At 42.2% G+C, this 12,710-nt stretch overlaps 1 protein-coding gene across 2 annotated transcripts in view; it reads left to right on the top strand.

The window, feature by feature from the left end:
• CUL1 (cullin 1) overlaps positions 1-12,710 on the top strand; it is a 111,242-nt gene that overhangs the window by 17,656 nt on the left and 80,876 nt on the right. The gene's annotated exons all lie outside the window — the stretch shown is intronic.

Raw genomic sequence — 12,710 nt, 5'->3', positions numbered from 1 at the left:
CCGGCTCGCAGCATTCCTCTCTCCTGGGGGGCCGGGGGGAGGGGGCCTCCCCCATGTCCTTTAAATACAGGTCTGAGTTCTCGTCGCTGTTACGTTCTTCCCTTACGCTGTGAAGATTTTATCCACGTTAAATGCCGACAGTTTTACCTTTGTGCAGATTACCAAATTTTTTTCTACAGGTGCGATTTCCTTTGGGCTACAGTTGTGTATTTTCAAACTGCCTGACTGAGCATTTTCATTTTGGTATTTTTCTTTTAATTGCTTCACATTCATCATATCTAAAATTAAGTTTCTCATCTTCCCTTTAGATTCAGACTTCTTCACATAACTTATCAGTTTCTCATAATAATATGACCTTTTTCTTTTGGGTTGTTTCTCTTTAACACTTTTACCCCTGGGTTTTTTCCAGCATGAGAATTTTTTTTAAATGAGTGTTCAATTTAGTGACATAAGGAGTTTTATAATAACAGGCTTATGAATGTCTAGATGGTCATCACTTAACCCAGAACTTCCATGAGACTTTGTGCTTGTGAATTCCTATTTATTTACAATTGTTGCCAGTTATTACCTAAAGCAGAGAGCACAGTTGGTTGAGACCCTATAGGCCAACTGTGGCTCACAGGTAGATGTTTTTATAACTTTTACAGTGTAACTTTTTTCTCTTCTCAGTCATGAAGGATGTCCAACAAAGAATAGCAAACTTCACCCCTGAGAATTACACGTTAACGTATTTTAAATATTTCCTGTTTTTTTAAATTTATTTATTTATTTTTGGCTGCATTGGGTCTTCGTTGCTGTGCACGGGCTTTCTCTAGTTGCAGCGAGCGGGGCTGCTCTTCGTTGCCGTGCACGGGCTTCTCATTGCGGCGGCTTCTCTTGTTGTGGAGCACGGGCTCTAGGCACGTGGGCTCAGTAGTTGTGGCGCACGGGCTTAGTTGCTCCGCAGCATGTGGGATCTTCCAGGACCAGGGCTTGAAACTGTGTCCCCTTCGTTGGCAGATGGATTCTTAACCACTGCGCCACCAGGGGAGTCCAATATTTCCTATTTGAGGTATAAAAATTTTTATGCCAAGCTACTGTAATTCCACAGTATTGATGAGCAGAAATGATACTGGCAATAACTGTCATGGACTAATGAAAATACCTGTGATTTCCTGGTGGCAAAGTCAGAGGTCCTGCTAAAACTGTTGTGGACTGCTGCCTACATTCGTAATCGGAGGAGTGGTCGGGTTTCAGTCAGAGGTGAGTGGGAAATAAGATGTACTTTTTTCCCCACCCGCGTTTGCAACCCCCTGAGTTCTACCCACGGACCCCCACTGAATCTCACCTGCACCCCTCTCCTCCGCCCACGGGTAACCATTTGTATTAGTGTTTGGTTTATCTTCCACTTGTTTCTCTTCGAAAAGAAAAACAGAGATCTTTCCAAGTGTGTTATTAGTATTTGCTCCCCTCCCCTCACACACACAGGGAACCTTGGTTTTTTCAGCGACTGTGTCCACTGGGAAGTCACTGTGTTGTCAGTGGGTAGGGGTCGCCCTCCTTCCTTTTCATAACTGTGCGGGGCTCCGTGATGTGGGTGCGCCGTAAACGATGCTCCACGGTGTGGGTGCGCCATCATTTAGTGCTCCATCCCCTGCTGGTGGATTTTAGGTTGATTTTCAGTCTTTTGCGTGACTAAACTTGAGGAGTTTACAACTTCTTGTAGTTTTTGGCCAGTTTATCTTGGGGATAGATTCCTAGAAGAGAGATTGTTGGGTGGAAGGGTCAATGCACCCGCGGTGTTACTAGATGTGGCCAGTCGCCGTCTGTCTCAGTGAACATCCCCACCAGCAATAGTTAAGTTATTTTGACTTTGTAATGCAGTGTCTGTCAGATTCTGGAATCCAGAGGTAAATTTTTGGAGATTTGAAAGTCCACGTTTGAGAGACGCCCCCTTCATCTTTGTGTCGTTCCTCACCAGTGCCGCCCATTCTGGTGCATGTTCCCCTCATCCCTGCTTGGTTTGGTTTTAAGCATCTGGCCTTTTCTTTTTCCATTGCTGTTCCTCTAAGTTAGTTAGTGTCACTGACCTTAGGTCCCCGTTCACCCCAGCTCCAGCTAGCTGTCAGATGAATGTTTGTAAAGTCACGGCAGTCGTGTCACTTCCCTGCCCTGGAACCTTGCAGGTCTCTGTCGCCCACTCAGAATAAAGGCCTCCTCTGACGGGGGAAAGCCGAGGGCGGGTGGGGATGGTGGTGTGATGAATTGGGTGATTGGAATTGACATGTATACACTGATGTGTATAAAATTGATGACTAAGAAGAACCGGCTGTATAAAAAAATAAAATTCAAAAATTAAAAAATAAAAAGGCCTCGCGGGAGTTCCGTGACGGTCCAGTGGTTAGGACTCTGCACTCTCACTGCCGAGGGCCCGGGTTCGATCCCTGGTCGGGAACTAAGATCCCTCAAGCTGCACAGCCAAAAAGAAGAAGGGCCTCACGTCCTCTTACTGAAAACCTGCCCTCCTGCCCCTGAAGCTTCCAGCCTGAACCCCACGCTCAGCCTCCTGCTCTTCCCTGGCCTCCCTCCCTGTTCCTCTGCCGCCCTTCAGATCCTTCCTAAGAAGCGTTCAGAGCACACGCGTGTAGAGACTCCTTGTCATTGTAGCTGGAATGACTTCTTCCAGACCCTCTGAACTCTATTGCAGTTCTGTCTTTATCTTTACTGTGGCAGTAAAATGCCTCTGCCGTGCTGCTGCAGCTCCGCTGGTGCTTCCAGCTGTCTTTTAAATGATTCGTGTTGCAGGAGAATAAGAGCCCCTCTGTTGGTAACATATTAAATAGCAGTTCTTAAATAAAGCTTTCTTTCCAGTAGAACACCCAATAATACTGTTTTTCAGGCTAAGGCTCCTACATATACATATGCAGAACCTGGTCGTTTTGTAAAGATACATTCCTTTCTGTGAATGACCTGAATTTGACCCAGAACGATTTATAGCTAGCACGCTTTAAAGCTGTCTTTTTTTTCCTTAACAGTTTTATTGAGGTATAATTCACATACCATAAAATTCACTTGTATAATTCAGTGATTCTTAGTAAAAGTTACAGTTGTGCAGCCATCACCACAATCCAGTTTTAAAACATTTTCATCACCCAAAATACCCAAAATGTGGCTGTCTGCACGCTCCATCCCCGCCACCCCAGGCGAGCACGAGTCTGCTTCCTGCCTCTGTAGTTTGCCTGTTCTGTACATTTCATGTCATAAATGGCATCATGTAACACGTGGCCTTTTTCTTCTGGCTTTCACTTAGCGTAATGTATTTGAGGTTCGCCCATGCTGTGGTGTGTATCAGTACTTGACTTTCTATTGCCTGAGAGTATTCTTTCATATGACTTTAGGCTGTTTTGCTTATGCATTCACCTGTTAGTGGACATTTGGGGGTGTTCCACTTTCTGGCTTTTATAAATAATGTGCTGTGAACATTCTTGTACAGGTCTTCGGATGGACATATGTTGTCTTGTTTTTTGGGTAAATACCTCATAGAGGAATTGATGGGTCACGTGGTAGATTGATGTTAACCAAACCCGGTGTTCAAATGGCCCAAATGTTTGATCACTAGCTCTGAGTAAAGACATAAACAAGGCAATTCGAGCACTTACGATACATTCAGGTCTTGGGAACTTGGCTGTGAATTGGTTGCTTGAGAAAAAGCAGAACGAGCTTCCAGTCTGGGTGAGTGTTTTTGCTTCTCTTTCTAGACGTGGATTTCAAGGTTTTGAATGACTAAGTGGAGACAAAAACTCAGTTAAAGTCTCTAGAGAGCCATCTATTAAGATGTTAATTGGAACTTTTTTACGCTTTTGTCAACTGTAATTGTTTGAACTTAATTGTAATTGTTCCCTTAGTTCTATATGGAAATGGAATAATATATTTAAATTTTATAATACATGTAAATATAAATTTTGCAGGCCTTGTGTTTCAGTAGTGAAATCAGGTAGGCTTATCCAGGTGGTAGATGCCCTTCCTGGTGATGTACGAGTTAGACCCCTAATTACTGAATGCGCGCATTCCTGGTCTGCATTTACAAGACATTAGCCCCTGTTCTTTAAGATTCCTTTGGTTTAAAAAGTGAAAAATTTTAATAATTAACATTCAGATACTAATAAATGAATATTCAAATGAAGTATGTGAGTATGAATAAATGTCCAGTTCCTGAGTTGGCCCGCTCTTCCTTGACCTGTGGGTTTGCTGTCCTTTGGGCTCGTCATTACACACTTGCGTCGTGAAGCTTTCAGTTGCCTTTTTGCGTGGTTCCTGTGGTTCGTGTTGTAATTTCAAATCGGAGAGTAAGTCTTCATAGCACACTTTTTAAGGAGAGTAAGTCTTCATAGCACACTTTTTAAGGAAGTGGTGGAATAAGAAATCTCCACCTTCCTGTGGAAACAACATGGAGGGGCGGGTGACAGAAAGAACATGGCTTTGGAATCCAGATAGTTGGGTGTGAATACTTGCCTCTTATTAGCAGAGTGGCTTTGGGCAGATTATTGAACATCTTCAAGCCTGAGTATCCTCATTTGTAAGAAATTGATAGTACCATGCAGAGAATATGGTTATTGTAAGGATTCAGTGAGAAAAAGTATCACAACTGCTGTTGCCACAGGGTCGAGCACTGAGAGCTACAGAAAATATTGGGTCCTTTTTTACACGGCGAGTAAACCGACATGCAGCAAGCAGTCCCACTTGATGGACACTGTCCGGGGTGGTCATCGCTGTGGTAAAGCGTAGATGGTGGTTGTGGAGTTAATTCATTTAACAGAATGAAAGGCTGCTTGTGTTTTAGAAATTAACCCGGGCCCCATTGTGGAGGGTGAACTGGACAGGGTGAGAGCAGTGAAGAGACTTTTGTTAGGGACCCCAGTGAGAGACGGTGATACCTCTTGGACTCTAGGAGTTGTGTGGATATCAGGAGATGCGGATGATTCAAGAGAAGAAGAAGGGGCTTCTCTGGTGGTGCAGTGGTTAAGAATCCGCAGGGGACACAGGTTCAAGCCCTGGTCCGGGAAGATCCCACATGCCGCAGAACAGCTAAGCCCGTGCGCCACGACTGCTGAGCTTGCGCTCCAGAGCCTGCGAGCCACAACTACTGAGCCCACATGCCACAACTACTGAAGCCCGTGCGCCTAGAGCCCGTGCTCCGCAACAAGAGAAGCCACCGCAATGAGAAGCCCGTGCACTGCAACGAGGAGCAGCCCCGCTCACTGCAACTAGAGAAAGCCCGTGCGCAGCAACAAAGACCCAACACAGGCCCCAAGAATAAATAAATAAATAAAATTTTAAAAGAAGAAGAGGGAGTTGACGGAACTGACTTTACATCAGGGGTAAGAACAGAGAGGAATCAAAGCTGACCTCTTACCAAGATGGGAAATACAGAAGGAGGGTTAGTTAGAGGCTAAGCATGACCCTTAATTTACAGTGTCGGGGAGGGGCTGGGTGGGGGGTGGTGTGTGAATGGAGATGTGTCTGCCGTTAGCAAGTGGTGCTTTCATCACCCCCAGGAGTTTGAATCGGGCAACTGAGGCTTCTGTTAACTAAGGTGGAGGAAAGGCGGAGAGGGAGGTGTTAACGTTTTATTCATGTGATCTTGTGGCCTCTGGAAGGTTGGCGAAAGGAGAGTAGGAGGGAGAGCTGGATTCAGGAGCAGCTTGGAGTGGCAGGTGCACAGAGGGTAGTGCTGCTGGAATTGCCAAAGTGAGAGTGTAGAAATCTAGTAAAATCCTGACCAGAACTGTCTGCAAAGTTCACAGCCCGAAGCTTTCGTGTTACCTGATCCCAGGGGTGCACGTCAAACCCAGGTTGACTGGATCTGCCTCTCAGGTGTTACATTCATTTAAAACTCTAATGGAATTTAAGACTTTCTAATAGAATTTAAGAATTTCTCAGGTTGGGAGCTTTCCAGTCTCAGTTCTAAGTGGCACTGAGATTTCTTTGTATGTATCAACTAGATCATGATTAAACATCACAGCATTTCCAGGGGTGCAAGTGGGAAGCTACTACTGTAGGGAACCCACCCCCCGGCCCTGTGGAATAGGATGTGTCCAGTGCGGGCTTGCTCCCTGGGTCTGTGCTGCGTTCCAGCCCCATCTCCACCCACATCCGTGTCTGAAAGTTCACGTCCCCGCCCCCCCCCCACCCAGTCCTCTTGCTCTTCTTTCTATTTGTACTTCATATGTTGTGTAGGTTTGCAGAGCTTTTAATTATGGAAAATAGAAACTACAGTGTAACCATCACTCAGCTTTTTTTTCTGCAATATTTTAAAGTATATATCCAGCCGTCGTATCATTTCACCCACAAGAGTATCTGTCTGACGAGGATGGTGGCGGGTGTTGTTTGTTTGGTTTTAAACATGAGCCAGTAAACCCGGGTGCCAGTGCCTCACCCAGCCGTGAGCCGAACCTTCCAGGCTGTCCTCCCATTCTGTCAGGGGAGTGCGAGCCTTCTCTCCTGTGTTTTTTGTTTGTTTGTTTTGGGGGGATTTTTTTTTTTTTTATTCAAACAGAAAGTCACGAAAATTATAATCATCCTCATCAGTTTACTCAGTCCCATGTAGTTAATTTTTTTTCCATCTTGATCTTTTGTTAGCACTTTTATGAGTTCATCAGTTTTCCATTAGAGTTCTGAAAATGCTTATTCATTCCGTTCAGCAGTACAGTTACCAGAAACCTGTACTTGTCAGTCTTTTCCACGAATTCCTTGAAGATGAAACCCTTTTATAGGAACGTTTTTGCAAAAGCATCAGGGTACACCCAGAACTGTCTGAGAATGACAAAAGACTTAAAAATGACCACGGTTAAAGATTTGATGAAAGTTCATAATACTGCAATTGACGAGGAAATTTAGTTATTTCTGAGATATACATTTTAAAGTAATAACTAGAAATATGACTTATAACATACCAGAACATATAAGATTTTTAGAAATTTCATGTAATGTCTGAAATATTTATATTAACATATTTCCATACAAATAACCCAAAGAAACTTTAGTATTAGTTGTTTTTTTGTTTCTTTTTTTATACTGCAGGTTCTTATTAGTCATCAATTTTATACACATCTGTGTATACATGTCAATCCCAATCGCCCAATTCATCACACCACCATCCCCACCCCACCGCGGTTTTCCCCACTTGGTGTCCATACGTTTGTTCTCTACATCTGTGTCTCAACTTCTGCCCTGCAAACTGGTTCATCTGTACCATTTTTCTAGGTACCACATACATGTGTTAATATACCATATTTGTTTTTCCCTTTCTGACTTACTTCACTCTGTATGATAGTCTCTAGATCCATCCACGTCTCAACAAATGACTCAGTTTCGTTCCTTTTTATGGCTGAGTAATACTCCATTTTATATATGTACCACATCTTCTTTATCTATTCATCTGTCGATGGGCATTTAGGTTGCTTCCATGACGTGGCTATTGTAAATAGTGCTGCAGTGAACATTGGGATGCATGTGTCTTTTTGAATTATGGTTTCCTCTGGGTATGTGCCTAGTAGTGGGATTGCTGGATCATATGGTAATTCTGTTTTTAGTTTTTTGCGGAACTTTCATTCTGTTCTCCATAGTGGCTGTATCAGTTTACATTCCCACCAACAGTGCAAGAGGGTTCCCTTTTCTCCACACCCTCTCCAGCATTTGTTGTTTGTAGATTTTCTGATGATGGCCATTCTAACTGGTATGAGATGATATTTCATTGTAGTTTTGATTTGCATTTCTCTAATGATTAGTGATGTTGAGCAGCTTTTCATGTGCTTCTTGGCCATCTGTATGTCTTCTTTGGAGAAATGTCTATTTAGGTCTTCTGCCCAGTTTTGGATTGGGTTGTTTGTTTCTTTAATATTGAGCTGCATGAGCTGTTTCTATATTTTGGAGATTAATCCTTTGTCCGTTGATTTGTTTGCGAATATTTTCTCCCATTCTGAGGGTTGTCGTTTCGTCTTGTTTATGGTTTCCTTTGCTGTGCAAAAGCTTTTAAGTTTCATTAGGTCCCATTTGTTTATTTTTGTTTTTATTTCCATTACTCTAGGAGGTGGATCAAAAAAAGATCTTGCTGTGATTTATGTTAAAGAGTGTTCTTCCTATGTTTTCCTCTAAGAGTTTTTTTTTTGCAGTTCGCGGGCCTCTCACTGTTGTGGCCTCTCCCGTTGTGGAGCACAGGCTCTGGACGCGCAGGCTCAGCGGCCATGGCTCACGGGCCCAGCCGCTCCACGGCATGTGGGATCTTCCCAGACCGGGGCACGAACCCGTGTCCCCTGCATCGGCAGGCGGACTCTCAACCACTGCGCCACCAGGGAAGCCCCCTCTAAGAGTTTTAGCGTGTCCGGTCGTACATTTAGGTCTCTAATCCATTTTGAGTTTATTTTTGTGTATGGTGTTAGGGAGTGTTCTAGTTTCATGGTTTTACATGTAGTTATCCAGTTTTCCCAGCACCACTTACTGAAGAGACTGTCTTTTCTCCATTGTATATCTTTGCCTCCTTTGTCATAGATTAGTTGACCATAGGTGCGTGGGTTTACCTCTGGGCTTTCTGTCTTGTTCCATTGATCTGTGTTTCTGTTTTTGTGCCAGTACCATATTGTCTTGATTACTGTAGCTTTGTAGTATAGTCTGAAGTCAGGGAGTCTGATTCCTCCAGCTTCGTTTTTTTCTCTCAAGACTGCTTGGGCTATTTGGGGTCTTTTGTGTCTCCATACAAATTTTGAGATGATTTGTTCTCGTTCCGTAAAAAATGCCATTGGTAATTTGATAGGGATTGCGTTGAATCTGTAGATTGCTTTGGGTAGTATAGTCATTTTCACCATATTGATTCTTCCAATCCAAGAACATGGTATATCTCTCCATCTGTTGGTATCATCTTTAATTTCTTTCATCAGTGTCTTATAATTTTCTGCATACAGGTCTTTTGTTTCCCTAGGTAGGTTTATTCCTAGGTATTTTATTCTTTCTGTTGCAATGGTAAATGGGAGTGTTTCCATAATTTCTCTTTCATATTTTTCATCATTCGTGTATAGGAATGCAGGAGATTTCTGTGCATTAATTTTGTATCCTGCAACGTTACCAGATTCATTGATTAGCTCTAGTAGTTTTCTGGTGGCATCTTTAGGATTCTCTGTGTGTAGTATCATGTCATCTGCAAACAGTGACAGCTTTACTTCTTCTTTTCCAACTTGTATTCCTTTTATTTCTTTTTCTACTTCTCTGATTGCCATGGCTAGGACTTCCAAAACTGTGTTGAATAATAGTGGTGAGAGTGGACATCTTTGTCTCGTTCCTGATCTTAGAGGAAATGCTTTCAGTTTTTCACCATTGAGAATGATGTTTGCTGTGGGTTTGTCATATATGGCCTTTATTATGTTGAGGTAGGTTCCCTCTATGCCCACTTTCTGGAGAGTTTTTATCATAAATAGGTGTTGAATTTTGTCAAAAGCTTTTTCTGCATCTATTGAGATGATCATATGGTTTTTATTCTTCAATTTGTTAATATGGTGTATCACATTGATTGATTTGTGTATGTTGAAGAATCTTTGCATCCCTGGGATAAGTCCCACTTGATCATGGTGTATGATCCTTTCACTGTGTTGTTGGATTCTGTTTGCTAGTATTTTGTTGAGGAGTTTTGCATCCATATTCATCAGTGATATTGGTGTGTCATTTTCTTTTTTTACAGTATGTTTGTCTGGTTTTGGTATCAGGGTGATGGTGGCCTCATAGAATGAGTTTGGGAGTGCTCCTTCCTCTGCAATTTTTTGGAAGAGTTTGAGAAGGATAGGTGTTAGCTCTTCTCTAAATGTTTGATAGAATTCACCTGTGAAGCCATCTGGTCCTGTACTTCTGTTTGTTGGAAGATTTTTAATCACAGTTTCAATTTCATTACTTGCGATAGGTCTGTTTATATTTTCTAATTCTTTCTGGTTCAGTCTTGGAAAATTGTACCTTTCCAAGAATTTGTCCATTTCTTCATGCTTGTACATTTTATTGGAATATATTTGTTTGTAATAGTCTGTTATAATCCTTTGTGTATCTGCAGTGTCAGTTGTGATTTCTCCTTTTTCATTTCTAATTTTATTGATTTGAGTCCTCTCCCTCTTGATGAGTCTGGCTAATGGTTTATCAATTTTGTTTATCTTCTCAAAGAACCAGCTTTTATTTTTATTGATCTTTGCTATTGTTTTCTTTCTTTCTATTTCGTTTATTTCTGCTCTGATCTTTATGATTTCTTTCCTTCTGCTAACTTTGGGTTTTGTTTGTTCTTCTTTGTCTGGTTCCTTTAGGTGTAAGGTTAGATTGTTTACTTGAGATTTTTCTTGTTTCTTGAGGTAGGCTTGTATAGCTATAAACTTCCCTCTTAGAACTGCTTTTGCTGCCTCCCATAGGTTTTGGATCGTCGTGTGTTCATTGTCATTTGTCTCTAGGTATTTTTTGATTTCCTCTTTGATTTCTTCAGTGATCTCTTGGTTATTTAGTAACGTATTGTTTAGCCTCCATGTGTTTGTTTTTACGGGCTCAGCGGCCATGGCTCACGGGCCCAGCCGCTCCGCGGCATGTGGGATCTTCCTGGACCAGGGCACGAACCCGTGTCCCCTGCATCAGCAGGTGGACTCTCAACCACTGCGCCACCAGGGAAGCCCCCTGTAATTCACTTCTTATCTCATAGCGTTGTGGTCAGAAAAAGTACTTGATATGATTTCAATTTTCTTAAATTTACTGAGGCTTGATTTGTGACCCAAGATGTGATCTATCCTAGAGAATGTTGCATGCACACTTGAGAAGAAAATGTAATCTGCTGTTTTTGGATGGAATGTCCTATAAATATCAATTAAATCTGTCTGGTCTCTTGTGTCATTTAAAGCTTCTGTTTTCTTATTTATTTTCATTTTGGATGATCTGTCCATTGGTGTAAGTGAGGTGTTAAAGTCCTCCACTGTTATTGTGTTACTGTCGAATTCCTCTTTTATGGCTGTTAGCAGTTACCTTATGTATTGAGGTGCTCCTATGTTGGGTGCATATATATTTATAATTGTTATATCTTCTTGGATTGATCCCTTGATCATTATATAGTGTCCTTGTCTCTTGTAACATTCTTTATTTTAAAATCTGTTTTATCTGATATGAGCATAGCTACTCCAGCTTTCTTTTGATTTCCATTTGCATGGAATATCTTTTTCCATCCCCTCACTTTCAGTCTGTATGTGTCCTTAGGTCTGAAATGGGTCTCTTGTAGACAGCATATACATGGATCTTGTTTTTGTATCCATTCAGCAAGGCTGTGTCTTTTGGTTGGAGCATTTAATCCGTTCACGTTTAAGGTAATTATCGATATGTATTGTTCCTATGACCATTTTCTTAATTGTTTTGGGTTTGTTTTTGTAGGTCCTTCTCTTGTGTTTCCCACTTAGAGAAGTTCCTTTAGCATTTGTAGTAGACCTGGTTTGGTGGTGCTGAATTCTCTTAGCCTTTGCTTGTCTGTAAAGCTTTTGATTTCTCCATCGAATCTGAATGAGATCCTTGCAGGGTAGAGTAATCTTGGTTGTAGGTTTTTCCCTTTCATCACTTTAAGTATATCATGCCACCCCCTTCTGGCTTGTAGAGTTTCTTCCGAAAAATCAGCTGTTAACCGTATGGGAGTTCCCTTGTATGTTATTTATCGTTTTTCCCTTGCTGCTTTCAATAATTTCTCTTTGTCTTTAATTTTTGCCAGTTTGATTACTATGGGTCTTGGCCTGTTTCTCCTTGGGTTTCTCCTGTATGGGACTCTCTGAGCTTTGTGGACTTGGGTGGCTATTTCCTTATCCATGTTAGGGAAGTTTTTGACTATAATCTATTCAAATATTTTCTTGGGTCCTTTCTCTCTTCTCCTTCTGGGACCCCTATAATTGCAAATGTTGTTGCGTTTAATGTTGTCCCAGAGGTCTCTTAGGCTGTCTTCATTTCTTTTCATTCTTTTTTCTTCTGTTCCACAGCAGTGAATTCCACCATTCTGTCTTCCAGGTCACTTATCCGTTCTTCTGCCTCAGTTATTGTGCTATTGATTCCTTCTAGTGTAGTTTTCATTTCAGTTATTGTATTGTTCATCTCTGTTTGTTTGTTCTTTAATTCTTCTAGGTCTCTGTTAAACATTTCCTGCATCTTCTGGATCTTTGCCTCCATTCTTTTTCCGAGGTCCTGGATCATCTTCACTGTCATTATTCTGAATTCTTTTTCTGGAAGGTTGCCTATCTCCACTTCATTTAGTTGTTTTTCTGGGGTTTTATCTTGTTCCTTCATCTGATACGTAGCCCTCTGCCTTTTCATCTTGTCTGTCTTTCTGTGAATATGGTTTTTGTTCCACAGGCTGCAGGATTGTAGTTCTTCTTGCTTCTGATGTCTGCCCTCTGGTGGATGAGGCTATCTAAGAGGCTTGATGGGAGGGACTGGTGGTGGGTAGAGCTGACTGTTGCTCTGGTGGGCAGAGCTCAGTAAAACTTTAATCCACTTGACTGCTGATGGGTGGGGCTGTGTTCCCTCCCTGTTGGTTGTTTGGCCTGAGGCAACCCAACACTGGAGCCTTCCTGGGCTCTTTGGTGGGGCTAATGGCAGACTCTGGGAGGGCTCAAGCCAAGGAGTACTTCCCAGAACTTATGCTGCCAGTGTCCTTGTCTCCATGGTGAGCCACAGCCACCCCCCGCCTCTGC

Source organism: Lipotes vexillifer, unplaced genomic scaffold, assembly GCF_000442215.2.
Source record: "Lipotes vexillifer unplaced genomic scaffold, Lipotes_vexillifer_v1.1 scaffold472, whole genome shotgun sequence".
NCBI lineage: Eukaryota > Metazoa > Chordata > Mammalia > Artiodactyla > Lipotidae > Lipotes > Lipotes vexillifer.
Note: the sequence above shows the minus strand (reverse complement) of the source record. Positions and strands in the feature narration are given on the sequence as shown.